Source organism: Oncorhynchus keta, unplaced genomic scaffold (assembly GCF_023373465.1).
Source record: "Oncorhynchus keta strain PuntledgeMale-10-30-2019 unplaced genomic scaffold, Oket_V2 Un_scaffold_4914_pilon_pilon, whole genome shotgun sequence".
NCBI classification, from domain to species: domain Eukaryota; kingdom Metazoa; phylum Chordata; class Actinopteri; order Salmoniformes; family Salmonidae; genus Oncorhynchus; species Oncorhynchus keta.
The window spans coordinates 51,162-76,849 of record NW_026290949.1 but is presented as its reverse complement, the minus strand read 5'-3'; the positions used below and the strand labels follow the sequence as shown (position 1 = coordinate 76,849).

At 45.1% G+C, this 25,688-nt stretch overlaps 1 pseudogene across 1 annotated transcript in view; it reads right to left on the bottom strand.

The window, feature by feature from the left end:
• Positions 1–25,688, bottom strand: part of LOC118382043 (A disintegrin and metalloproteinase with thrombospondin motifs 3-like) — a 121,936-nt pseudogene that overhangs the window by 50,914 nt on the left and 45,334 nt on the right. Inside the window, exons 6-9 of the transcript XR_008132765.1 lie at positions 15,297–15,440; positions 5,774–5,943; positions 5,001–5,080; positions 3,408–3,556 (exon numbers count right to left, since the gene is read on the bottom strand). The product of XR_008132765.1 is annotated as an A disintegrin and metalloproteinase with thrombospondin motifs 3-like (transcript). The remainder of the gene's footprint in view (positions 1–3,407; positions 3,557–5,000; positions 5,081–5,773; positions 5,944–15,296; positions 15,441–25,688) is intronic.

Below are 25,688 nucleotides of genomic sequence, written 5' to 3'. Positions count from 1 at the left end.
GGTTCAGTGATTAGATCTATTTAACTGTAATGTGGATCAGGGTAGAACTGGGCCTGTCGTTCAGGTTCAGTGATTAGATCCATTTAACTGTAATGTGGATCAGGGTAGAACTGGGCCTGTCGTTCAGGTTCAGTGATTAGATCTATTTAACTGTAATGTGGATCAGGGTAGAACTGGGCCTGTCGTTCAGGTTCAGTGATTAGTTTAATTTAACTGTAATGTGGATCAGGTAGAACTGGGCCTGTCGTTCAGGTTCAGTGATTAGATCTATTTAACTGTAATGTGGATCAGGGTATAACTGGGCCTGTCGTTCAGGTTCAGTGATTAGATCTATTTAACTGTAATGTGGATCAGGGTAGAACTGGGCCTGTCGTTCAGGTTCAGTGATTAGATCTATTTAACTGTAATAACTGTTCAGTGATTAGATCTATTTAACTGGATCAGGGTAGAACTGGGCCTGTCGTTCAGGTTCAGTGATTAGATCTATTTAACTGTAATGTGGATCAGGGTAGAACTGGGCCTGTCGTTCAGGTTCAGTGATTAGATCTATTTAACTGTAATGTGGATCAGGGTAGAACTGGGCCTGTCGTCAGGTTCAGTGATTAGATCTATTTAACTGTAATGTGGATCAGGGTAGAACTGGGCCTGTCGTTCAGGTTCAGTGATTAGATCTATTTAACTGTAATGTGGATCAGGGTAGAACTGGGCCTGTCGTTCAGGTTCAGTGATTAGATCTATTTAACTGTAATGTGGATCAGGGTAGAACTGGGCCTGTCGTTCAGGTTCAGTGATTAGATCTATTTAACTGTAATGTGGATCAGGGTAGAACTGGGCCTGTCGTTCAGGTTCAGTGATTAGATCTAAACTGTAATGTGGATCAGGGTAGAACTGGGCCTGTCGTTCCAGGTTCAGTGATTAGATCTATTTAACTGTAATGTGGATCAGGGTAGAACTGGGCCTGTCGTTCAGGTTCAGTGATTAGATCCATTTAACTGTAATGTGGGTACTCCAGGGTAGAACTGGGCCTGTGGTTCAGGTTCAGTGATTAGATCCATTTAACTGTAATGTGGATCAGGGTAGAACTGGGCCTGTCGTTCAGGTTCTTGATTAGATCCATTTAACTGTAATGTGGATCAGGGTAGAACTGGGCCTGTCGTTCAGGTTCAGTGATTAGATCCATTTAACTGTAATGTGGATCAGGGTAGAACTGGGCCTGTCGTTCAGGTTCAGTGATTAGATCCATTTAACTGTAATGTGGATCAGGGTAGAACTGGGCCTGTCGTTCAGGTTCAGTGATTAGATCCATTTAACTGTAATGTGGATCAGGGTAGAACTGGGCCTGTCGTTCAGGTTCAGTGATTAGATCCATTTAACTGTAATGTGGATCAGGGTAGAACTGGGCCTGTCGTTCAGGTTCAGTGATTAGATCCATTTAACTGTAATGTGGATCAGGGTAGAACTGGGCCTGTCGTTCAGGTTCAGTGATTAGATCCATTTAACTGTAATGTGGATGGATCAGGTTCAGTGATTAGAGAACTGGGGATCGTTCAGGTTCAGTGATTAGATCTATTTAACTGTAATGTGGATCAGGGTAGAACTGGGCCTGTCGTTCCAGGTTCAGTGATTAGATCTATTTAACTGTAATGTGGATCAGGGTAGAACTGGGCCTGTCGTTCAGGTTCAGTGATTAGATCTATTTAACTGTAATGTGGATCAGGGTAGAACTGGGCCTGTCGTTCAGGTTCAGTGATTAGATCCATTTAACTGTAATGTGGATCAGGGTAGAACTGGGCCTGTCGTTCAGGTTCAGTGATTAGATCTATTTAACTGTAATGTGGATCAGGGTAGAACTGGGCCTGTCGTTCAGGTTCAGTGATTAGATCCATTTAACTGTAATGTGGATCAGGGTAGAACTGGGCCTGTCGTTCAGGTTCAGTGATTAGATCCATTTAACTGTAATGTGGATCAGGGTAGAACTGGGCCTGTCGTTCAGGTTCAGTGATTAGATCTATTTAACCGTAATGTGGATCAGGGTAGAACTGGGCCTGTCGTTCAGGTTCAGTGATTAGATCCATTTAACTGTAATGTGGATCAGGGTAGAACTGGGCCTGTCGTTCAGGTTCAGTGATTAGATCCATTTAACTGTAATGTGGATCAGGGTAGAACTGGGCCTGTCGTTCAGGTTCAGTGATTAGATCTATTTAACTGTAATGTGGATCAGGGTAGAACTGGGCCTGTCGTTCAGGTTCAGTGATTAGATCTATTTAACTGTAATGTGGATCAGGGTAGAACTGGGCCTGTCGTTCAGGTTCAGTGATTAGATCTATTTAACTGTAATGTGGATCAGGGTAGAACTGGGCCTGTCGTTCAGGTTCAGTGATTAGATCTATTTAACTGTAATGTGGATCAGGGTAGAACTGGGCCTGTCGTTCAGGTTCAGTGATTAGATCCATTTAACTGTAATGTGGATCAGGGTAGAACTGGGCCTGTCGTTCAGGGTCAGTGATTAGATCTATTTAACTGTAATGTGGATCAGGGTAGAACTGGGCCTGTCGTTTTCAGGTTCAGTGATTAGATCCATTTAACTGTAATGTGGATCAGGGTAGAACTGGGCCTGTCGTTTTCAGGTTCAGTGATTAGATCCATTTAACTGTAATGTGGATCAGGGTAGAACTGGGCCTGTCGTTTTCAGGTTCAGTGATTAGATCCATTTAACTGTAATGTGGATCAGGGTAGAACTGGGCCTGTCGTTCAGGTTCAGTGATTAGATCCATTTAACTAGATCTGAGATCTGAGTCTCTAGTCAGGGTCATGATGTAGTACACAGGGTTCACTATTATTTAGGTGACACGTACTCACATACAGTATACGCATAAAGTCACGCACGCACGGAAACATGCACGCACACACACACACACACACACACACACACACACACACACACACACACACACACACACACACACACACACACACACACACACACACACACACACACACACACACACACACACACACACACAGTGTTAAAACGTAAAGAAACACATGATCCCCCTCGGCTTTCCTTCAGACATCCTCTGACACGTCTCTGACTAAACAGACCAAGTATATGTCAACTACATGTCACACTATGTGTATGAGTCATATAGCCTGTAGGTAGAAGTCCTAACAGGATGTAGGTAGAAGTCCTAACAGGATGTAGGTAGAAGTCCTAACAGGATGTAGGTAGAAGTCCTAACAGGATGTAGGTAGAAGTCCTAACAGGATGTAGGTAGAAGTCCTAACAGGATGTAGAGGATAACGTCAGTGAGGAGACCTAAGCACCCACCCCGGAGCCAGATTTATACATCTCCACCCACACTACCCACATTGCCCTCCCCACCCGTTCCCCTGTGACAGACACTCACACAGGGTTGTTACAAGTTCTGCTCCGGGAGCGTACTCCACCTCCACAGGTTCTGGAGCAGGACCCAAACTTAGTCCAGGACCCCCAGTTACCGTCATGGCCCTGAGGCTGGTTAGAGGAGCGCCAGATACAGTGGCCCTTGAAGCACCACTAAAACAGACAGGACACAGGAGAGTCAACAGGACATACAGGACATACAGTACATAGACTATCTGTCCATTTATCAGCCCTATTCTCATTAAAACCATGGCTAGAATGGAGCCCTGACCACGTCAATGGTATATAACAACTCTATAGAGCGATGACAGCTAAAGGAACATGGATAGAACACTGTTATGACCACCGTGACTCCATTAATCATGACTAGCCAATGAAATGCTAACTTCACGCTAATTAAATGCTTAGTAAGTACATTCAAACTGTTCCTTCTGTTTATCCATTTGAGCTATTGTGTACTTAATTTTTTAAAAACGTTTTATATATATTTTTTCAGAAAGGAGACAGTGGAGTCAACAGTGCGCACATGTATACAATATCTTTCCATTCGTTGGCTCCGTTAGCATTCAAACCATGGCTAGAATGAGCCCTGAACATTTCCTGGGTCAGAGTTCACAACAACTGTTATGCTTTGAGCAATCCTGGCTAAAGGAACATGGAGAGAACATGAGAACGAACACTATTCGTCCATGAAGTATGAATAGCTGATTACATGCTCCTTAAACAGGGTAGCCTAGTGGTTAGAGTGTAGAGGCGGCAGGGTAGCCTAGTGGTTAGAGTGTAGGGACGGCAGGTAGCCTAGTGGTTAGAGTGTAGAGGTGGCAGGGTAGCCTAGTGGTTAGAGTGTAGGGACGGCAGGTAGCCTAGTGGTTAGAGTGTAGAGGTGGCAGGTAGCCTAGTGGTTAGAGTGTAGGGACGGCAGGTAGCCTAGTGGTTAGAGTGTAGAGGCGGCAGGTAGCCTAGTGGTTAGAGTGTAGGGACGGCAGGTAGCCTAGTGGTTAGAGTGTAGGGATGGCAGGTAGCCTAGTGGTTAGAGTGTAGAGGTGGCAGGGTAGCCTAGTGGTTAGAGCGTTGGACTAGTAACTGAAAGGTTGCAAGTTCAAATCCCCGAGCTGACAAGGTACAAAATCTGTTGTTCTGAACAAGGCAGTTAACCCACTGTTCCTAGGCTGTCATTGAAAATAAGATTTTTTTCTTAACTGACATGCCTAGTAAAAAAATAAAATAAAAAATAAAAATGTATGGGCAAGGTGCCACATATAACAAATATAAGCACCCAACAAAAATATTATAACATTCAAATGAGCCGATATGTTATTTTTTATTAAATGCTCTTTAAATGCATGGGTAAGGTGCCACCTGTGTTACACAGCCATTGCAGTTGGACATCAGTACATGTGGGACATAGAACAAATATAAGCACTATAACATTCAAACGGGCCGATATGTTATTTCTAATATTAATTTAGTAAAACTTCTTCAAGTAATTGTGTACTTTTTGGAGAACTGTTTCTAAAGATGAAGTATAGCACTGTATATTATTAGGTGTATCTATTGTCATCAGAAATCCATGGTTTGTTTTCAAACCGTTTCCCACCTTCGACGGTGCACACTCCGTCCCATCCACCGGAGGACCCTTCTTGGTCTTACAAAAGTACTGGTTGTCAGGTGACTTGCTTGCAGTCTTAACTATAGGAGGGGGAGGGAGGAGGGTTGAGAGAGAGAGAGACCAGAGAGAGAGAGAGAGAGAGAGGTCCCTAGAGAGAGAGAGAGAGAGAGAGAGAGAGAGAGAGAGAGAGAGAGAGAGAGAGAGAGAGAGAGAGAGAGACAGAGACAGACAGACAGACAGACAGACAGACAGACAGACAGACAGACAGACAGACAGACAGACAGACAGAGAGAGAGAGAGAGAGAGAGAGAGAGAGTGAGTTAAGAAATAGAATGTCAGAGAGAAGAGGAGAGAGAACGGAAGAGGTGGTCAGAGAGAGATGAGGGGTAGTTAGTGCATTTCCGTGGCCAGTCTACGGGTCACCTAGTCTTTTCCCAGAAGTGATGGCCCCTCTGCAATCTCAAACAGGGAAAAAGCTGCCCACTATCTAAGCCTATGGACCAGGGGGATAATAAAGAGAACGCAGGACCCTGCTCCATCTAAGACTAACCTTCGTAATATTTGAATCCCATCCTCAGAAGATCAAAGTCCTGAGTGGTACTGAGTGCCCCCATGCAGTCCTGAATCTGCGTCCCAAATGGCAAGATATTCCCTGATGGGCCCTGGTAAAAAAGCAGTGCACTATATACGGAATAGGGTGCCATTCGGGACACACATTGACAGGCTCCCCCGTCAACAACGGTCAGAGTCGTTGTTCTCAGATCTCAGGGGTCTAGCTGGCTGCTGGAGAGGACTTACAGCGGTGCACATCTTGTAGCCCACGCCGAAATCAAAACGACACTGCTCGTCCATGGAGTAGTTAATCCCAGGTAGCTCAGGAAGCTTGGGCCACTTGTGTTCAAAAGGGTTGTCCAGGAGACAGTCATAAGAGCTGGAGGGGGATAAGACACATCAGAACAGAGACAGTCATAAGAGATGGAGGGAGATAAAACACATCAGAACAGAGACAGTTATAAGAGCTGGAGGGATAGGACACATCAGAACAGAGACAGTCATAAGAGATGGAGGGAGATAAAACACATCAGAACAGAGACAGTCATAAGAGCTGGAGGGAGATAAAACACATCAGAACAGAGACAGTCATAAGAACACATCAGAACAGAGACAGTCATAAGAGATGGAGGGAGATAGGACACATCAGAACAGAGACAGTCATTAGAGATGGAGGGAGATAAAACACATCAGAACAGAGACAGTCATAAGAACACATCAGAACAGAGACAGTCATAAGAACACATCAGAACAGAGACAGTCATAAGAGCTGGAGGGAGATAGGACACATCAGAACAGAGACAGTCATAAGAGATGGAGGGAGATAAGACACATCAGAACAGAGACAGTCATAAGAGATGGAGGGAGATAAAACACATCAGAACAGAGACAGTCATAAGAGATGGAGGGAGATAAAACACATCAGAACAGAGACAGTCATTAGAGATGGAGGGAGATAAAACACATCAGAACAGAGACAGTCATTAGAGATGGAGGGAGATAAAACACATCAGAACAGAGACAGTCATAAGAGATGGAGGGAGATAAAACACATCAGAACAGAGACAGTCATTAGAGATGGAGGGAGATAAAACACATCAGAACAGAGACAGTCATAAGAGATGGAGGAGATAAGACACATCAGAACAGAGACAGTCTTAAGAGATGGAGGGAGATAAGACACATCAGAACAGAGACAGTCTTAAGAGATGGAGGGAGATAAGACACATCAGAACAGAGACAGTCATAAGAGCTGGAGGGAGATAAGACACATCAGAACAGAGACAGTCATAAGAGATGGAGGGAGATAAAACACATCAGAACAGAGACAGTCATTAGAGATGGAGGGAGATAAAACACATCAGAACAGAGACAGTCATAAGAGATGGAGGGAGATAAAACACATCAGAACAGAGACAGTCATTAGAGATGGAGGGAGATAAAACACATCAGAACAGAGACAGTCATTAGAGATGGAGGGAGATAAGACACATCAGAACAGAGACAGTCATTAGAGATGGAGGGAGATAAGACACATCAGAACAGAGACAGTCATTAGAGATGGAGGGAGATAAAACACATCAGAACAGAGACAGTCATAAGAGATGGAGGGAGATAAAACACATCAGAACAGAGACAGTCATTAGAGATGGAGGGAGATAAAACACATCAGAACAGAGACAGTCATAAGAGATGGAGGGAGATAAAACACATCAGAACAGAGACAGTCATAAGAGATGGAGGGAGATAAGACACATCAGAACAGAGACAGTCATTAGAGATGGAGGGAGATAAAACACATCAGAACAGAGACAGTCATTAGAGATGGAGGGAGATAAGACACATCAGAACAGAGACAGTCATAAGAGATGGAGGGAGATAAAACACATCAGAACAGAGACAGTCATAAGAGATGGAGGGAGATAAAACACATCAGAACAGAGACAGTCATAAGAGATGGAGGGAGATAAGACACATCAGAACAGAGACAGTCATAAGAGATGGAGGGAGATAAAACACATCAGAACAGAGACAGTCATAAGAGATGGAGGGATAAGACACATCAGAACAGAGACAGTCATTAGAGATGGAGGGAGATAAAACACATCAGAACAGAGACAGTCATTAGAGATGGAGGGGGATAAGACACATCAGAACAGGACAGTCATTAGAGATGGAGGGGGATAAAACACATCAGAACAGAGACAGTTATAAGAGATGGAGGGAGATAAGACACATCAGAACAGAGACAGTCATAAGAGCTGGAGGGAGATAAAACACATCAGAACAGAGACAGTCATAAGAGATGGAGGGAGATAAAACACATCAGAACAGAGACAGTCATAAGAGATGGAGGGAGATAAGACACATCAGAACAGAGACAGTCATAAGAGATGGAGGGAGATAAGACACATCAGAACAGAGACAGTCATAAGAGATGGAGGGATAAGACACATCAGAACAGAGACAGTCATAAGAGATGGAGGGAGATAAAACACATCAGAACAGAGACAGTCATAAGAGATGGAGGGAGATAAAACACATCAGAACAGAGACAGTCATAAGAGATGGAGGGATAAGACACATCAGAACAGAGACAGTCATAAGAGATGGAGGGATAAGACACATCAGAACAGAGACAGTCATAAGAGATGGAGGGAGATAAAACACATCAGAACAGAGACAGTCATAAGAGATGGAGGGAGATAAAACACATCAGAACAGAGACAGTCATAAGAGATGGAGGGGGATAAGACACATCAGAACAGAGACAGTCATAAGAGATGGAGGGATAAGACACATCAGAACAGAGACAGTCATAAGAGATGGAGGGAGATAAAACACATCAGAACAGAGACAGTCATAAGAGATGGAGGGAGATAAGACACATCAGAACAGAGACAGTCATAAGAGATGGAGGGGGATAAAACACATCAGAACAGAGACAGTCATAAGAGATGGAGGGAGATAAGACACATCAGAACAGAGACAGTCATAAGAGATGGAGGGAGATAAGACACATCAGAACAGAGACAGTCATAAGAGATGGAGGGAGATAAAACACATCAGAACAGAGACAGTCATAAGAGATGGAGGGAGATAAAACACATCAGAACAGAGACAGTCATAAGAGATGGAGGGAGATAAAACACATCAGAACAGAGACAGTCATTAGAGATGGAGGGAGATAAAACACATCAGAACAGAGACAGTCATAAGAGATGGAGGGAGATAAAACACATCAGAACAGAGACAGTCATTAGAGATGGAGGGAGATAAAACACATCAGAACAGAGACAGTCATAAGAACACATCAGAACAGAGACAGTCATAAGAGCTGGAGGGAGATAGGACACATCAGAACAGAGACAGTCATAAGAGATGGAGGGAGATAAGACACATCAGAACAGAGACAGTCATTAGAGATGGAGGGAGATAAGACACATCAGAACAGAGACAGTCATTAGAGATGGAGGGAGATAAGACACATCAGAACAGAGACAGTCATAAGAGATGGAGGGAGATAAAACACATCAGAACAGAGACAGTCATAAGAGATGGAGGGAGATAAAACACATCAGAACAGAGACAGTCATTAGAGATGGAGGGAGATAAAACACATCAGAACAGAGACAGTCATTAGAGATGGAGGAGATAAAACATCAGAACAGAGACAGTCATAAGAGATGGAGGAGATAAAACACATCAGAACAGAGACAGTCATTAGAGATGGAGGGAGATAAGACACATCAGAACAGAGACAGTCATTAGAGATGGAGGGAGATAAGACACATCAGAACAGAGACAGTCATTAGAGATGGAGGGAGATAAAACACATCAGAACAGAGACAGTCATAAGAGATGGAGGGAGATAAAACACATCAGAACAGAGACAGTCATTAGAGATGGAGGGAGATAAAACACATCAGAACAGAGACAGTCATTAGAGATGGAGGGAGATAAAACACATCAGAACAGAGACAGTCATAAGAGATGGAGGGAGATAAAACACATCAGAACAGAGACAGTCATTAGAGATGGAGGAGATAAAACACATCAGAACAGAGACAGTCATTAGAGATGGAGGGAGATAAAACACATCAGAACAGAGACAGTCATAAGAGATGGAGGGAGATAAAACACATCAGAACAGAGACAGTCATAAGAGATGGAGGGAGATAAAACACATCAGAACAGAGACAGTCATTAGAGATGGAGGGAGATAAGACACATCAGAACAGAGACAGTCATAAGAGATGGAGGGAGATAAAACACATCAGAACAGAGACAGTCATAAGAGATGGAGGGGATAAGACACATCAGAACAGAGACAGTCATAAGAGATGGAGGGAGATAAGACACATCAGAACAGAGACAGTCATTAGAGATGGAGGGGATAAGACACATCAGAACAGAGACAGTCATTAGAGATGGAGGGGATAAAACACATCAGAACAGAGACAGTTATAAGAGATGGAGGGAGATAAGACACATCAGAACAGAGACAGTCATAAGAGCTGGAGGGAGATAAAACACATCAGAACAGAGACAGTCATAAGAGATGGAGGGGATAAAACACATCAGAACAGAGACAGTCATTAGAGATGGAGGGAGATAAAACACATCAGAACAGAGACAGTCATAAGAGATGGAGGGAGATAAAACACATCAGAACAGAGACAGTCATTAGAGATGGAGGGAGATAAAACACATCAGAACAGAGACAGTCATTAGAGATGGAGGGAGATAAGACACATCAGAACAGAGACAGTCATTAGAGATGGAGGGAGATAAAACACATCAGAACAGAGACAGTCATAAGAGATGGAGGGAGATAAAACACATCAGAACAGAGACAGTCATAAGAGATGGAGGGAGATAAAACACATCAGAACAGAGACAGTCATTAGAGATGGAGGGAGATAAAACACATCAGAACAGAGACAGTCATAAGAGATGGAGGGAGATAAAACACATCAGAACAGAGACAGTCATTAGAGATGGAGGGAGATAAAACACATCAGAACAGAGACAGTCATTAGAGATGGAGGGGGATAAAACACATCAGAACAGAGACAGTCATAAGAGATGGAGGGAGATAAGACACATCAGAACAGAGACAGTCATAAGAGATGGAGGGAGATAAAACACATCAGAACAGAGACAGTCATTAGAGATGGAGGGAGATAAAACACATCAGAACAGAGACAGTCATAAGAGATGGAGGGAGATAAAACACATCAGAACAGAGACAGTCATAAGAGATGGAGGGGGATAAGACACATCAGAACAGAGACAGTCATAAGAGATGGAGGGAGATAAAACACATCAGAACAGAGACAGTCATAAGAGATGGAGGGAGATAAGACACATCAGAACAGAGACAGTCATTAGAGATGGAGGGGGATAAAACACATCAGAACAGAGACAGTTATAAGAGATGGAGGGAGATAAGACATCAGAACAGAGACAGTCATAAGAGCTGGAGGGAGATAAGACACATCAGAACAGAGACAGTCATTAGAGATGGAGGGAGATAAAACACATCAGAACAGAGACAGTCATAAGAGATGGAGGGAGATAAGACACATCAGAACAGAGACAGTCATAAGAGATGGAGGGAGATAAGACACATCAGAACAGAGACAGTCATAAGAGATGGAGGGATAAGACACATCAGAACAGAGACAGTCATAAGAGATGGAGGGAGATAAACACATCATAAGAGATGGAGGGAGATAAAACACATCAGAACAGAGACAGTCATAAGAGATGGAGGGATAAGACACATCAGAACAGAGACAGTCATTAGAGATGGAGGGATAAGACACATCAGAACAGAGACAGTCATAAGAGATGGAGGGAGATAAGACACATCAGAACAGAGACAGTCATAAGAGATGGAGGGAGATAAAACACATCAGAACAGAGACAGTCATAAGAGATGGAGGGAGATAAGACACATCAGAACAGAGACAGTCATAAGAGATGGAGGGAGATAAGACACATCAGAACAGAGACAGTCATAAGAGATGGAGGGAGATAGGACACATCAGAACAGAGACAGTCATAAGAGATGGAGGGAGATAGGACACATCAGAACAGAGACAGTCATAAGAGCTGGAGGGAGATAGGACACAGAACAGAGACAGTCATAAGAGCTGGAGGGAGATAGGACACATCAGAACAGAGACAGTCATAAGAGATGGAGGGAGATAAGACACATCAGAACAGAGACAGTCATAAGAGATGGAGGGAGATAAAACACATCAGAACAGAGACAGTCATAAGAGATGGAGGGATAAGACACATCAGAACAGAGACAGTCATTAGAGATGGAGGGAGATAAAACACATCAGAACAGAGACAGTCATAAGAGATGGAGGGAGATAAAACACATCAGAACAGAGACAGTCATAAGAGATGGAGGGAGATAAAACACATCAGAACAGAGACAGTCATAAGAGATGGAGGGAGATAAAACACATCAGAACAGAGACAGTCATAAGAGCTGATCAAATTGATCAGAAATACAGTGTAGACATTGTTAATGTTGTAAATGACTATTGTAGCTGGAAACGGCAGATTTTTTTAATGGAATATCTACATAGGCGTACAGAGGCCCATCATCAGCAACCATCACTCCTTTGTTCCAATGGCATGCTGTGTTAGCTCATCCAAGTCTAGTTGATCATTAGAAAAGCCTTTTGCAATTATGTTAGCACAGCTGGAAACTGTAGAGCTAATTAAAGAAGCAATAAAACTGGTCTTCTTTAGACTAGTTGAGTATCTGGAGCATCAGCATTTGTAGGTTCCATTACAGGCTCAAACTGGCCAGAAACAAATAACTATTTTCTGAAACTCGTCAGTCTATTCTTGTTCTGAGAAATGAAGGCTATTCCGTGCGAGAAATTGCCAACAAACTGAAGCTCTCGTACAACGCTGTGTACTACTCCCTTCACAGAACAGCGCAAACGGTCTCTAACCAGAATAGAAAGAGGAGTGGGAGGCCCCGGTGCACACATGAGCAAGAGGAAAAGTACATTAGAGTGTCTAGTTTGAGAAACAAACGACTCACAAGTCCTCAGCTGGTAGCTTCATTAAATAGTACCCGCAAAACACCAGTCTCAACATCAACAGTGACTCCGGGATGCTGCCCTTCTAGGCAGAGTTGCAAAGAAAAAGCCTTATCTCAGACTGGCCAATAAAAAGAAAATATTAAGACAGACACTGGACAGAGGAACGAGTAGGCCAGCATCCCAGAGTTTCCTCTTCACTGTTGATGTGATATAGGTCAGTGATACATGTCTGTGATAGGTCAGTGATACATGTCTGTGATAGGTCAGTGATACATGTCTGTGATAGGTCAGTGATACATGTCTGTGATAGGTCAGTGATATATGTCTGTGATAGGTCAGTGATACATGTCTGTGATAGGTCAGTGATACATGTCTGTGATAGGTCAGTGATACATGTCTGTGATAGGTCAGTGATATATGTCTGTGATAGGTCAGTGATATATGTCTGTGATAGGTCAGTGATACATGTCTGTGATAGGTCAGTGATACATGTCTGTGAGTATATGTCAGTGATAGGTCAGTATGTCAGTGTATAGTCAGTGATATATGTCAGTGATACATGTCAGTGATAGGTCAGTGATACATGTCTGTGATAGGTCAGTGATACATGTCTGTGATAGGTCAGTGATACATGTCTGTGATAGGTCAGTGATACATGTCTGTGATAGGTCAGTGATATATGTCTGTGATAGGTCAGTGATACATGTCTGTGATAGGTCAGTGATACATGTCTGTGATAGGTCAGTGATACATGTCTGTGATAGGTCAGTGATATATGTCTGTGATAGGTCAGTGATACATGTCTGTGATAGGTCAGTGATATAGGTCAGTGATATATGTCAGTGATATATGTCTGTGATAGGTCAGTGATATATGTCAGTGATAGGTCAGTGATAGGTCAGTGATACATGTCAGTGATATAGGTCAGTGATATAGGTCAGTGATAGGTCAGTGATATAGGTCAGTGATATATGTCAGTGATATAGGTCAGTGATATATGTCTGTCAGTGATATATGTCTGTGATAGGTCAGTGATACATGTCAGTGATGATATAGGTCAGTGATATATGTCAGTGTCAGTGATGATAGGTCAGTGATATATGTCAGTGATACATGTCAGTGATATATGTCAGTGATAGGTCAGTGATACATGTCTGTGATAGGTCAGTGATATAGGTCAGTGATATAGGTCAGTGATATAGGTCAGTGATATATGTCAGTGATACATGTCAGTGATACATGTCAGTGATATGTAGCTCAGTTGGTATATGTCAGTGATAGGTCAGTGATAGGTCAGTGATACACATGACTGTATCGCTTTGGTTAGGTGGCATATATTATTATTATATTATTTATTATTATGTCTGTGATATAGGTCAGTGATACATGTCAGTGATATAGGTCAGTGATATAGGTCAGTGATATAGGTCAGTGATATAGGTCAGTGATATAGGTCAGTGATATAGGTCAGTGAAAGGTCAGTGATATAGGTCAGTGATATAGGTCAGTGATATAGGTCAGTGATATAGATCAGTGATATATGTCAGTGATATAGGTCAGTGATATAGGTCAGTGATATGTCAGTGATATAGGTCAGTGATATAGGTCAGTGATATAGGTCAGTGATATAGGTCAGTGATAGGTCAGTGATAGGTCAGTGATATAGGTCAGTGATATAGGTCAGGTGATATATGTCAGTGATATATGTCAGTGATATAGGTCAGTAAAAGGTCAGTGATATAGGTCAGTGATATAGGTCAGTGATATAGGTCAGTGATATAGGTCAGTGATAGGTCAGTGATATAGGTCAGTGATAGGTCAGTGATATGTCAGTGATATAGGTCAGTGATAGGTCAATGATATATGTCAGTGATATAGGTCAGTGATATAGGTCAGTGATATATGTCAGTGATATAGGTCAGTGATAGGTCAGTGATAGGTCAGTGAAATGTCAGTGATAGGTCAGTGATATAGGTCAGTGATATAGGTCGGTGAAAGGTCAGTGATAGGTCAGTGATATAGGTCAGTGATATATGTCAGTGATATATGTCAGTGATAGGTCAGTGATATATGTCAGTGATATAGGTCAGTGATATAGGTCAGTGATATATGTCAGTGATATAGGTCAGTGATATAGGTCAGTGATATATGTCAGTGATATGTCAGTGATATAGGTCAGTGATATAGGTCAGTGATAGGTCAGTGATATGTCAGTGATATAGGTCAGTGATATAGGTCAGTGATATAGGTCAGTGATAGGTCAGTGAAAGGTCAGTGATAGGTCAGTGATATAGGTCAGTGATAGGTCAGTGAAAGGTCAGTGATAGGTCAGTGATATAGGTCAGTGATATAGGTCGGTGAAAGGTCAGTGATAGGTCAGTGATATAGGTCAGTGAAAGGTCAGTGATAGGTCAGTGATATATGTCAGTGATATATGTCAGTGATATAGGTCAGTGATATAGGTCAATAGGTCAGTGAAAGGTCAGTGATATAGGTCAGTGATATAGATCAGTGATATAGGTCAGTGATATAGGTCAGTGATACATGTCAGTGATGTCAGTGTTATGTCAGTGACCAGGATTCCTGGAAAAGCTGTGAATTCTGGGAAAGTTGTCAGAACCCTAGTCAGTGGTACGGTGAAGGCTGCACCTACTGGATGTATCGGTTCAGTTCCTGTTTACTGCAGCGTGACCAGTGGTAGCGATGGAAGGCTGCTTGGACCAGCGGAGCCATGATACTCCCCATGCTGGTCTCGTCAGAACAACGATTCCCCTGTCCGTCATGTTCCATACCTAACCTGTTGAAATGGTACCTGAGTTATTGATGAGCAAAACACAGTATTACGCTCAAACACAAAGCCAGTCTCAAATGACTCTCTGTTCCCTATATAGAGCACTACTGTTGACTCTCTGTTCCCTATATAGGGCACTACTGTTGACTCTCTGTTCCCTATATAGGGCACTACTGTTGACTCTCTGTTCCCTATATAGGGCACTACTGTTGACTCTCTGTTCCCTATATAGGGCACTACTGTTGACTCTCTATTCCCTATATAGGGCACTACTGTTGACTCTCTGTTCCCTATGTAGGGCACTACTGTTGACTCTCTATTCCCTATATAGGGCACTACTGTTGACTCTCTATTCCCTATATAGGGCACTACTGTTGACTCTCTATTCCCTATATAGAACACTACTGTTGAGTCTCTGTTCCCTATGTAGGGCACTACTGTTGACTCCCTGTTCCCTATATAGGGCACTACTGTTGACTCTCTGTTCCCTATATAGGGCACTACTGTTGACTCTATTCCCTATATAGGGCACTACTGTTGACTCTCTGTTCCCTATATAGGGCACTACTGTTGACTCTCTATTCCATATATAGGGCACTACTGTTGACTCTCTATTCCATATATAGGGCTCTACTGTTGACTCTCTATTCCATATATAGGGCACTACTGTTGACTCTCTATTCTATATATAGGGCACTACTGTTAACTCTGTTCCCTGTGTAGGGCACTACTGTTGACTCTCTATTCCCTATATAAAGCACTACTGTTGACTCTCTGTTCCCTGTGTAGGGCACTACTGTTGACTCTCTATTCCCTATATAGGGCACTATCGTTGACTCTCTGTTCCCTATATAGGGCACTACTGTTGACTCTCTATTCCCTATATAGGGCACTACTGTTGACTCTCTGTTCCCTATATAGGGCACTACTGTTGACTCTCTATTCCCTATATAGGGCACTACTGTTGACTCTCTGTTCCCTATGTAGGGCACTACTGTTGACTCTCTATTCCCTATATAGGGCACTACTGTTGACTCTCTATTCCCTATATAGGGCACTACTGTTGACTCTCTATTCCCTATATAGGGCACTACTGTTGACTCTCTATTCCCTATATAGGGCACTACTGTTGAGTCTCTGTTCCCTATGTAGGGCACTACTGTTGACTCTCTGTTCCCTATGTAGGGCACTACTGTTGACTCTCTATTCCCTATATAGGGCACTACTGTTGACTCTCTATTCCCTATATAGGGCACTACTGTTGACTCTCTATTCCCTATATAGGGCACTACTGTTGACTCTCTATTCCCTATATAGGGCACTACTGTTGACTCTCTATTCCCTATATAGAGCACTACTGTTGACTCTCTGTTCCCTATATAGAACACTACTGTTGAGTCTCTGTTCCCTATGTAGGGCACTACTGTTGACTCCCTGTTCCCTATGTAGGGCACTACTGTTGACTCTCTGTTCCCTATATAGGGCACTACTGTTGACTCTCTATTCCCTATATAGGGCACTACTGTTGACTCTCTATTCCCTATATAGGGCACTACTGTTGACTCTCTGTTCCCTATATAGGGCACTACTGTTGACTCTATTCCCTATATAGGGCACTACTGTTGACTCTCTATTCCCTATATAGGGCACTACTGTTGACTCTCTGTTCCCTATATAGGGCACTACTGTTGACTCTCTATTCCATATATAGGGCACTACTGTTGACTAGGGCTCATAGGCCTCAGATCAAAAGTAATTCACTATATAGGGAATATATAGTTTAGTACGTAGACAAATTCTCTGTGCTTAGGAACACTTACGATACTTCTTATAATTATGTAATGGTCCTGGCTAGACTAAGTGGAGCAGCAGCAGCTCTAATGTAATGGTCCTGGCTAGACTAAGTAGAGCAGCAGCTCTAATGTAATGGTCCTGGCTAGACTAAGTAGAGCAGCAGCTCTAATGTAATGGTCCTGGCTAGACTAAGTAGAGCAGCAGCTCTAATGTAATGGTCCTGGCTAGACTAAGTAGAGCAGCAGCTCTAATTTAATGGTCCTGGCTAGACTAAGTAGAGCAGCAGCTCTAATGTAATGGTCCTGGCTAGACTAAGTAGAGCAACAGCTCTAATGTAATGGTCCTGGCTAGACTAAGTGGAGCAGCAGCTCTCATGTAATGGTCCTGGCTAGACTAAGTGGAGCAGCAGCTCTCATATAATGGTCCTGGCTAGACTCAGTATAGCAGCAGCTCTAATGTAATGATCCTGGCTAGACTAAGTATAGCAGCAGCTCTAATATAATGGTCCTGGCTAGACTAAGTATAGCAGCAGCTCTAATATAATGGTCCTGGCTAGACTAAGTAGAGCAGCAGCTCCTCTAATGTAACGGTCCTGGCTAAACTAAGTGGAGCAGCAGCTCTAATGTTATGGTCCTGGCTAGACTAAGTATAGCAGCAGCTCTAATTTAATGGTCCTGGCTAGACTAAGTAGAGCAGCAGCTCTAATGTAATGGTCCTGGCTAGACTAAGTAGAGCAGCAGCTCTAATGTTATGGTCCTGGCTAGACTAAGTATAGCAGCAGCTCTAATTTAATGGTCCTGGCTAGACTAAGTAGAGCAGCAGCTCTAATGTAATGGTCCTGGCTAGACTAAGTAGAGCAGCAGCTCTAATGTAACGGTCCTGGCTAGACTAAGTATAGCAGCAGCTCTAATGTAACGGTCCTGGCTAGACTAAGTGTAGCAGCAGCTCTAATTTAATGGTCCTGGCTAGACTAAGTAGAGCAGCAGCTCTAATGTAATGGTCCTGGCTAGACTAAGTGGGGCAGCAGCTCTAATGTAATGGTCCTGGCTAGACTAAGTATAGCAGCAGCTCTAATGTAATGGTCCTGGCTAGACTAAGTATAGCAGCAGCTCTAATGTAATGGTCCTGGCTAGACTAAGTATAGCAGCAGCTCTAATGTAATGGTCCTGGCTAGACTAAGTATAGCAGCAGCTCTAATGTAATGGTCCTGGCTAGACTAAGTATAGCAGCAGCTCTAATGTAATGGTCCTGGCTAGACTAAGTATAGCAGCAGCTCTAATGTAATGGTCCTGGCTAGACTAAGTATAGCAGCAGCTCTAATGTAATGGTCCTGGCTAGACTAAGTATAGCAGCAGCTCTAATGTAATGGTCCTGGCTAGACTAAGTATAGCAGCAGCTCTAATGTAATGGTCCTGGCTAGACTAAGTATAGCAGCAGCTCTAATGTAATGGTCCTGGCTAGACTAAGTAGCAGCAGCTCTAATGTAATGGTCCTGGCAGACTAAGCTCAGCAGCTCTAATGTAATGGTCCTGGCTAGACTAAGTATAGCAGCAGCTCTAATGTAATGGTCCTGGCTAGACTAAGTATAGCAGCAGCTCTAATGTAATGGTCCTGGCTAGACTAAGTAGAGCAGCAGCTCTAATTAATGGTCCTGGCTAGACTAAGTATAGCAGCAGCTCTAATGTAATGGTCCTGGCTAGACTAAGTATAGCAGCAGCTCTAATGTAATGGTCCTGGCTAGACTAAGTATAGCAGCAGCTCTAATGTAATGGTCCTGGCTAGACTAAGTATAGCAGCAGCTCTAATGTAATGGTCCTGGCTAGACTAAGTATAGCAGCAGCTCTAATGTAATGATCCTGGCTAGACTAAGTATAGCAGCAGCTCTAATGTATTGGTCCTGGCTAGACTAAGTGGAGCAGCAGCTCTAATGTAATGGTCCTGGCTAGACTAAGTATAGCAGCAGCTCTAATGTAATGGTCCTGGCTAGACTAAGTATAGCAGCAGCTCTAATGTAATGGTCCTGGCTAGACTAAGTGGGGCAGCAGCTCTAATGTAATGGTCCTGGCTAGACTAAGTATAGCAGCAGCTCTAATGTAATGGTCCTGGCTAGACTAAGTATAGCAGCAGCTCTAATGTAATGGTCCTGGCTAGACTAAGTAGAGCAGCAGCTCTAATTAATGGTCCTGGCTAGACTAAGTATAGCAGCAGCTCTAATGTAATGGTCCTGGCAGCTCTAGACTGGTCCTAACTAAGTATAGCAGCAGCTCTAATGTAATGGTCCTGGCTAGACTAAGTATAGCAGCAGCTCTAATGTAATGGTCCTGGCTAGACTAAGTATAGCAGCAGCTCTAATGTAATGGTCCTGGCTAGACTAAGTATAGCAGCAGCTCTAATGTAATGGTCCTGGCTAGACTAAGTATAGCAGCAGCTCTAATGTAATGGTCCTGGCTAGACTAAGTATAGCAGCAGCTCTAATGTATTGGTCCTGGCTAGACTAAGTGGAGCAGCAGCTCTAATGTAATGGTCCTGGCTAGACTAAGTATAGCAGCAGCTCTAATGTAATGGTCCTGGCTAGACTAAGTATAGCAGCAGCTCTAATGTAATGGTCCTGGCTAGACTAAGTATAGCAGCAGCTCTAATGTAATGGTCCTGGCTAGACTAAGTATAGCAGCAGCTCTAATGTAATGGTCCTGGCTAGACTAAGTATAGCAGCAGCTCTAATGTATTGGTCCTGGCTAGACTAAGTGGAGCAGCAGCTCTAATGTAATGGTCCTGGCTAGACAAGTATAGCAGCAGCTCTAATGTAATGGTCCTGACTAGACTCAGTAGAGCAGCTCCTCTAATGTAACGGTCCTGGCTAAACTAAGTGGAGCAGCAGCTCTAATGTTATGGTCCTGGCTAGACTAAGTATAGCAGCAGCTCTAATTTAATGGTCCTGGCTAGACTAAGTAGAGCAGCAGCTCTAATGTAATGGTCCTGGCTAGACTAAGTAGAGCAACAGCTCTAATGTAATGGTCCTGGCTAGACTAAGTGGAGCAGCAGCTCTCATGTAATGGTCCTGGCTAGACTAAGTGGAGCAGCAGCTCTCATATAATGGTCCTGGCTAGACTCAGTATAGCAGCAGCTCTAATGTAATGATCCTGGCTAGACTAAGTATAGCAGCAGCTCTAATATAATGGTCCTGGCTAGACTAAGTATAGCAGCAGCTCTAATATAATGGTCCTGGCTAGACTAAGTAGAGCAGCAGCTCCTCTAATGTAATGGTCCGGGCTAGACTAAGTGGAGCAGCAGCAGCTCTAATGTAATGGTCCTGGCTAGACTAAGTAGAGCAGCAGCTCTAATGTAATGGTCCTGGCTAGACTAAGTAGAGCAGCAGCTCTAATGTAATGGTCCTGGCTAGACTAAGTAGAGCAGCAGCTCTAATGTAATGGTCCTGGCTAGACTAAGTAGAGCAGCAGCTCTAATGTAATGGTCCTGGCTAGACTAAGTAGAGCAGCAGCTCTAATGTAATGGTCCTGGCTAGACTAAGTAGAGCAGCAGCTCTAATGTAACGGTCCTGGCTAGACTAAGTATAGCAGCAGCTCTAATGTAACGGTCCTGGCTAGACTAAGTGTAGCAGCAGCTCTAATTTAATGGTCCTGGCTAGACTAAGTAGAGCAGCAGCTCTAATGTAATGGTCCTGGCTAGACTAAGTGGGGCAGCAGCTCTAATGTAATGGTCCTGGCTAGACTAAGTATAGCAGCAGCTCTAATGTAATGGTCCTGGCTAGACTAAGTATAGCAGCAGCTCTAATGTAATGGTCCTGGCTAGACTAAGTAGAGCAGCAGCTCTAATTAATGGTCCTGGCTAGACTAAGTATAGCAGCAGCTCTAATGTAATGGTCCTGGCTAGACTAAGTATAGCAGCAGCTCTAATGTAATGGTCCTGGCTAGACTAAGTATAGCAGCAGCTCTAATGTAATGGTCCTGGCTAGACTAAGTATAGCAGCAGCTCTAATGTAATGGTCCTGGCTAGACTAAGTATAGCAGCAGCTCTAATGTAATGGTCCTGGCTAGACTAGCAGCAGCTCTAATGTAATGGTCCTGGCTAGACTAAGTATAGCAGCAGCTCTAATGTAATGGTCCTGGCTAGACTAAGTTCAGCAGCTCTAATGTAATGGTCCTGGCTAGACTAAGTATAGCAGCAGCTCTAATGTAATGGTCCTGGCTAGACTAAGTAGAGCAGCAGCTCTAATGTTATGGTCCTGGCTAGACTAAGTATAGCAGCAGCTCTAATGTAATGGTCCTGGCTAGACTAAGCAGCTCTAATGTTATGGTCCTGGCTAGACTAAGTATAGCAGCGGCTCTAATGCCTCTAACTGTAATGGTCCTGGCTAGACTAAGTATAGCAGCAGCTCTAATGTAATGGTCCTGGCTAGACTAAGTAGCAGCAGCTCTAATGTAATGGTCCTCTAGACTAAGTAGAGCAGCAGCTCTAATGTAATGGTCCTGGCTGGACTAAGTAAGTAATTCAGTCAACGTGTAATTCAGTCAACGAGTAATTCAGTCAACGTGTAATTCAGTCAACGTGTAATTCAGTCAACGTGTAATTCAGTCAACGTGTAATTCAGTCAACGTGTAATTCAGTCAACGTGTAATTCAGTCAACGAGTAATTCAGTCAACGTGTAATTCAGTCAACGAGTAATTCAGTCAATGTGTAATTCAGTCAATGTGTAATTCAGTCAACGAGTAATTCAGTCAACGTGTAATTGGAAAAGCAGTCACACATAGTTGTTGCAGGTTAATTATTCGATGATAAACTTTTAAGAAAATAACAGGAAATGGAATGGACCCCCATCTGGAGTGTGTCTTAGTTCTGTGTTTACCAGCTGTGTCCATGTCTCTGTTCCCAATGGCAGCCTACTTCCTTTGCAGTGCAGAGAACCCCCCTCCCCCACACACGCAGCTCTTTGCTTAGTGAACAACAGGGAGGAGGGCGCCACTTTGGTCAACAGTAGTGAACAACAGGGAGGAGGGCGCCACTTGGGACAACAGTAGTGAACAACAGGGAGGAGGGCGCCACTTGGGACAACAGTAGTGAACAACAGGGAGGAGGGCGCCACTTGGGTCAACAGTAGTGAACAACGGGGAGGAGGGCGCCACTCGGGACAACAGTAGTGAACAACAGGGAGGAGGGCACCACTTGGGACAACAGTAGTGAACAACAGGGAGGAGGGCGCCACTTGGGACAACAGTAGTGAACAACAGGGAGGAGGGCGCCACTTGGTTCAACAGTAGTGAACAACAGGGAGGAGGGCGCCGCATGGGTCAACAGTAGTGAACAACAGGGAGGAGGGCGCCACTTGGTTCAACAGTAGTGAACAACAGGGAGGAGGGCGCCACTTGGGACAACAGTAGTGAACAACAGGGAGGAGGGCGCCACTTGGGACAACAGTAGTGAACAACAGGGAGGAGGGCGCCACTTGGGTCAACAGTAGTGAACAACAGGGAGGAGGGCGCCACTTGGGACAACAGTAGTGAACAACAGGGAGGAGGGCGCCACTTGGGTCAACAGTAGTGAACAACAGGGAGGAGGGCGCCACTTGGGTCAACAGTAGTGAACAACAGGGAGGAGGGCGCCACTTGGGTCAACAGTAGTGAACAACAGGGAGGAGGGCGCCACTTGGGTCAACAGTAGTGAACAACAGGGAGGAGGGCGCCACTTGGGTCAACAGTAGTGAACAACAGGGAGGAGGGCGCCACTTGGGTCAACAGTAGTGAACAACAGGGAGGAGGGCGCCACTTGGGTCAAAAGTAGTGAACAACAGGGAGGAGGGTGCCACTTGGGTCAACAGTAGTGAACAACAGGGAAGAGGGCGCCACTTGGGTCAACAGTAGTGAACAACAGGGAGGAGGGCGCCACTTGGGTCAACAGTAGTGAACAACAGGGAGGAGGGTGCCACTTGGGACAACAGTAGTGAACAACAGGGAGGAGGGCGCCACTTGGGTCAACAGTAGTGAACAACAGGGAGGAGGGCGCCACTTGGGTCAACAGTAGTGAACAACAGGGAGGAGGGCGCCACTTGGGTCAACAGTAGTGAACAACAGGGAGGAGGGCGCCACTTGGGTCAACAGTAGTGAACAACAGGGAGGAGGGCGCCACTTGGGTCAACAGTAGTGAACAACAGGGAGGAGGGCGCCACTTGGGTCAACAGTAGTGAACAACAGGGAGGAGGGCGCCACTTGGGTCAACAGTAGTGAACAACAGGGAGGAGGGCGCCACTTGGGTCAACAGTAGTGAACAACAGGGAGGAGGGCGCCACTTGGGTCAACAGTAGTGAACAACAGGGAGGAGGGCGCCACTTGGGACAACAGTAGTGAACAACAGGGAGGAGGGCGCCACTTGGGTCAACAGTAGTGAACAACAGGGAGGAGGGCGCCACTTGGGTCAACAGTAGTGAACAACAGGGAGGAGGGCGCCACTTGGGTCAACAGTAGTGAACAACAGGGAGGAGGGCGCCACTTGGGACAACAGTAGTGAACAACAGGGAGGAGGGCGCCACTTGGGACAACAGTAGTGAACAACAGGGAGGAGGGCGCCACTTGGGTCAACAGTAGTGAACAACAGGGAGGAGGGCGCCACTTGGGTCAACAGTAGTGAACAACAGGGAGGAGGGCGCCACTTGGGACAACAGTAGTGAACAACAGGGAGGAGGGCGCCACTTGGGACAACAGTAGTGAACAACAGGGAGGAGGGTGCCACTTGGGTCAACAGTAGTGAACAACAGGGAGGAGGGCGCCACTTGGGACAACAGTAGTGAACAACAGGGAGGAGGGTGCCACTTGGGTCAACAGTAGTGAACAACAGGGAGGAGGGCGCCACTTGGGTCAACAGTAGTGAACAACAGGGAGGAGGGCGCCACTTGGGACAACAGTAGTGAACAACAGGGAGGAGGGCGCCACTTGGGTCAACAGTAGTGAACAACAGGGAGGAGGGCGCCACTTGGGTCAACAGTAGTGAACAACAGGGAGGAGGGCGCCACTTGGGACAACAGTAGTGAACAACAGGGAGGAGGGCGCCACTTGGGACAACAGTAGTGAACAACAGGGAGGAGGGCGCCACTTGGGACAACAGTAGTGAACAACAGGGAGGAGGGCGCCACTTGGGACAACAGTAGTGAACAACAGGGAGGAGGGCGCCACTTGGGACAACAGTAGTGAACAACAGGGAGGAGGGCGCCACTTGGGTCAACAGTAGTGAACAACAGGGAGGAGGGCGCCACTTGGGTCAACAGTAGTGAACAACAGGGAGGAGGGCGCCACTTGGGTCAACAGTAGTGAACAACAGGGAGGAGGGCGCCACTTGGGTCAACAGTAGTGAACAACAGGGAGGAGGGCGCCACTTGGGACAACAGTAGTGAACAACAGGGAGGAGGGCGCCACTTGGGTCAACAGTAGTGAACAACAGGGAGAAGGGGCGCCACTTGGGTCAACAGTAGTGAACAACAGGGAGGAGGGTGCCACTTGGGACAACAGGAGTGAACAACAGGGAGAAGGGCGCCACTTGGGTCAACAGTAGTGAACAACAGGGAGGAGGGCGCCACTTGGGACAACAGGAGTGAACAACAGGGAGGAGGGCGCCACTTGGGTCAACAGTAGTGAACAACAGGGAGAAGGGCGCCACTTGGGTCAACAGTAGTGAACAACAGGGAGGAGGGCGCCACTTGGGTCAACAGTAGTGAACAACAGGGAGGAGGGCGCCACTTGGGTCAACAGTAGTGAACAACAGGGAGGAGGGCGCCACTTGGGACAACAGTAGTGAACAACAGGGAGAAGGGGCGCCACTTGGGTCAACAGTAGTGAACAACAGGGAGGAGGGCGCCACTTGGGTCAACAGTAGTGAACAACAGGGAGGAGGGCGCCACTTGGGACAACAGTAGTGAACAACAGGGAGAAGGGCGCCACTTGGGTCAACAGTAGTGAACAACAGGGAGGAGGGCGCCACTTGGGACAACAGGAGTGAACAACAGGGAGGAGGGCGCCACTTGGGTCAACAGTAGTGAACAACAGGGAGGAGGGCGCCACTTGGGTCAACAGTAGTGAACAACAGGGAGGAGGGCGCCACTTGGGTCAACAGTAGTGAACAACAGGGAGGAGGGCGCCACTTGGGTCAACAGTAGTGAACAACAGGGAGGAGGGCGCCACTTGGGTCAACAGTAGTGAACAACAGGGAGGAGGGCGCCACTTGGGACAACAGTAGTGAACAACAGGGAGGAGGGCGCCACTTGGGACAACAGTAGTGAACAACAGGGAGGAGGGCGCCACTTGGGTCAACAGTAGTGAACAACAGGGAGGAGGGCGCCACTTGGGTCAACAGTAGTGAACAACAGGGAGGAGGGCGCCACTTGGGACAACAGTAGTGAACAACAGGGAGGAGGGCGCCACTTGGGTCAACAGTAGTGAACAACAGGGAGGAGGGCG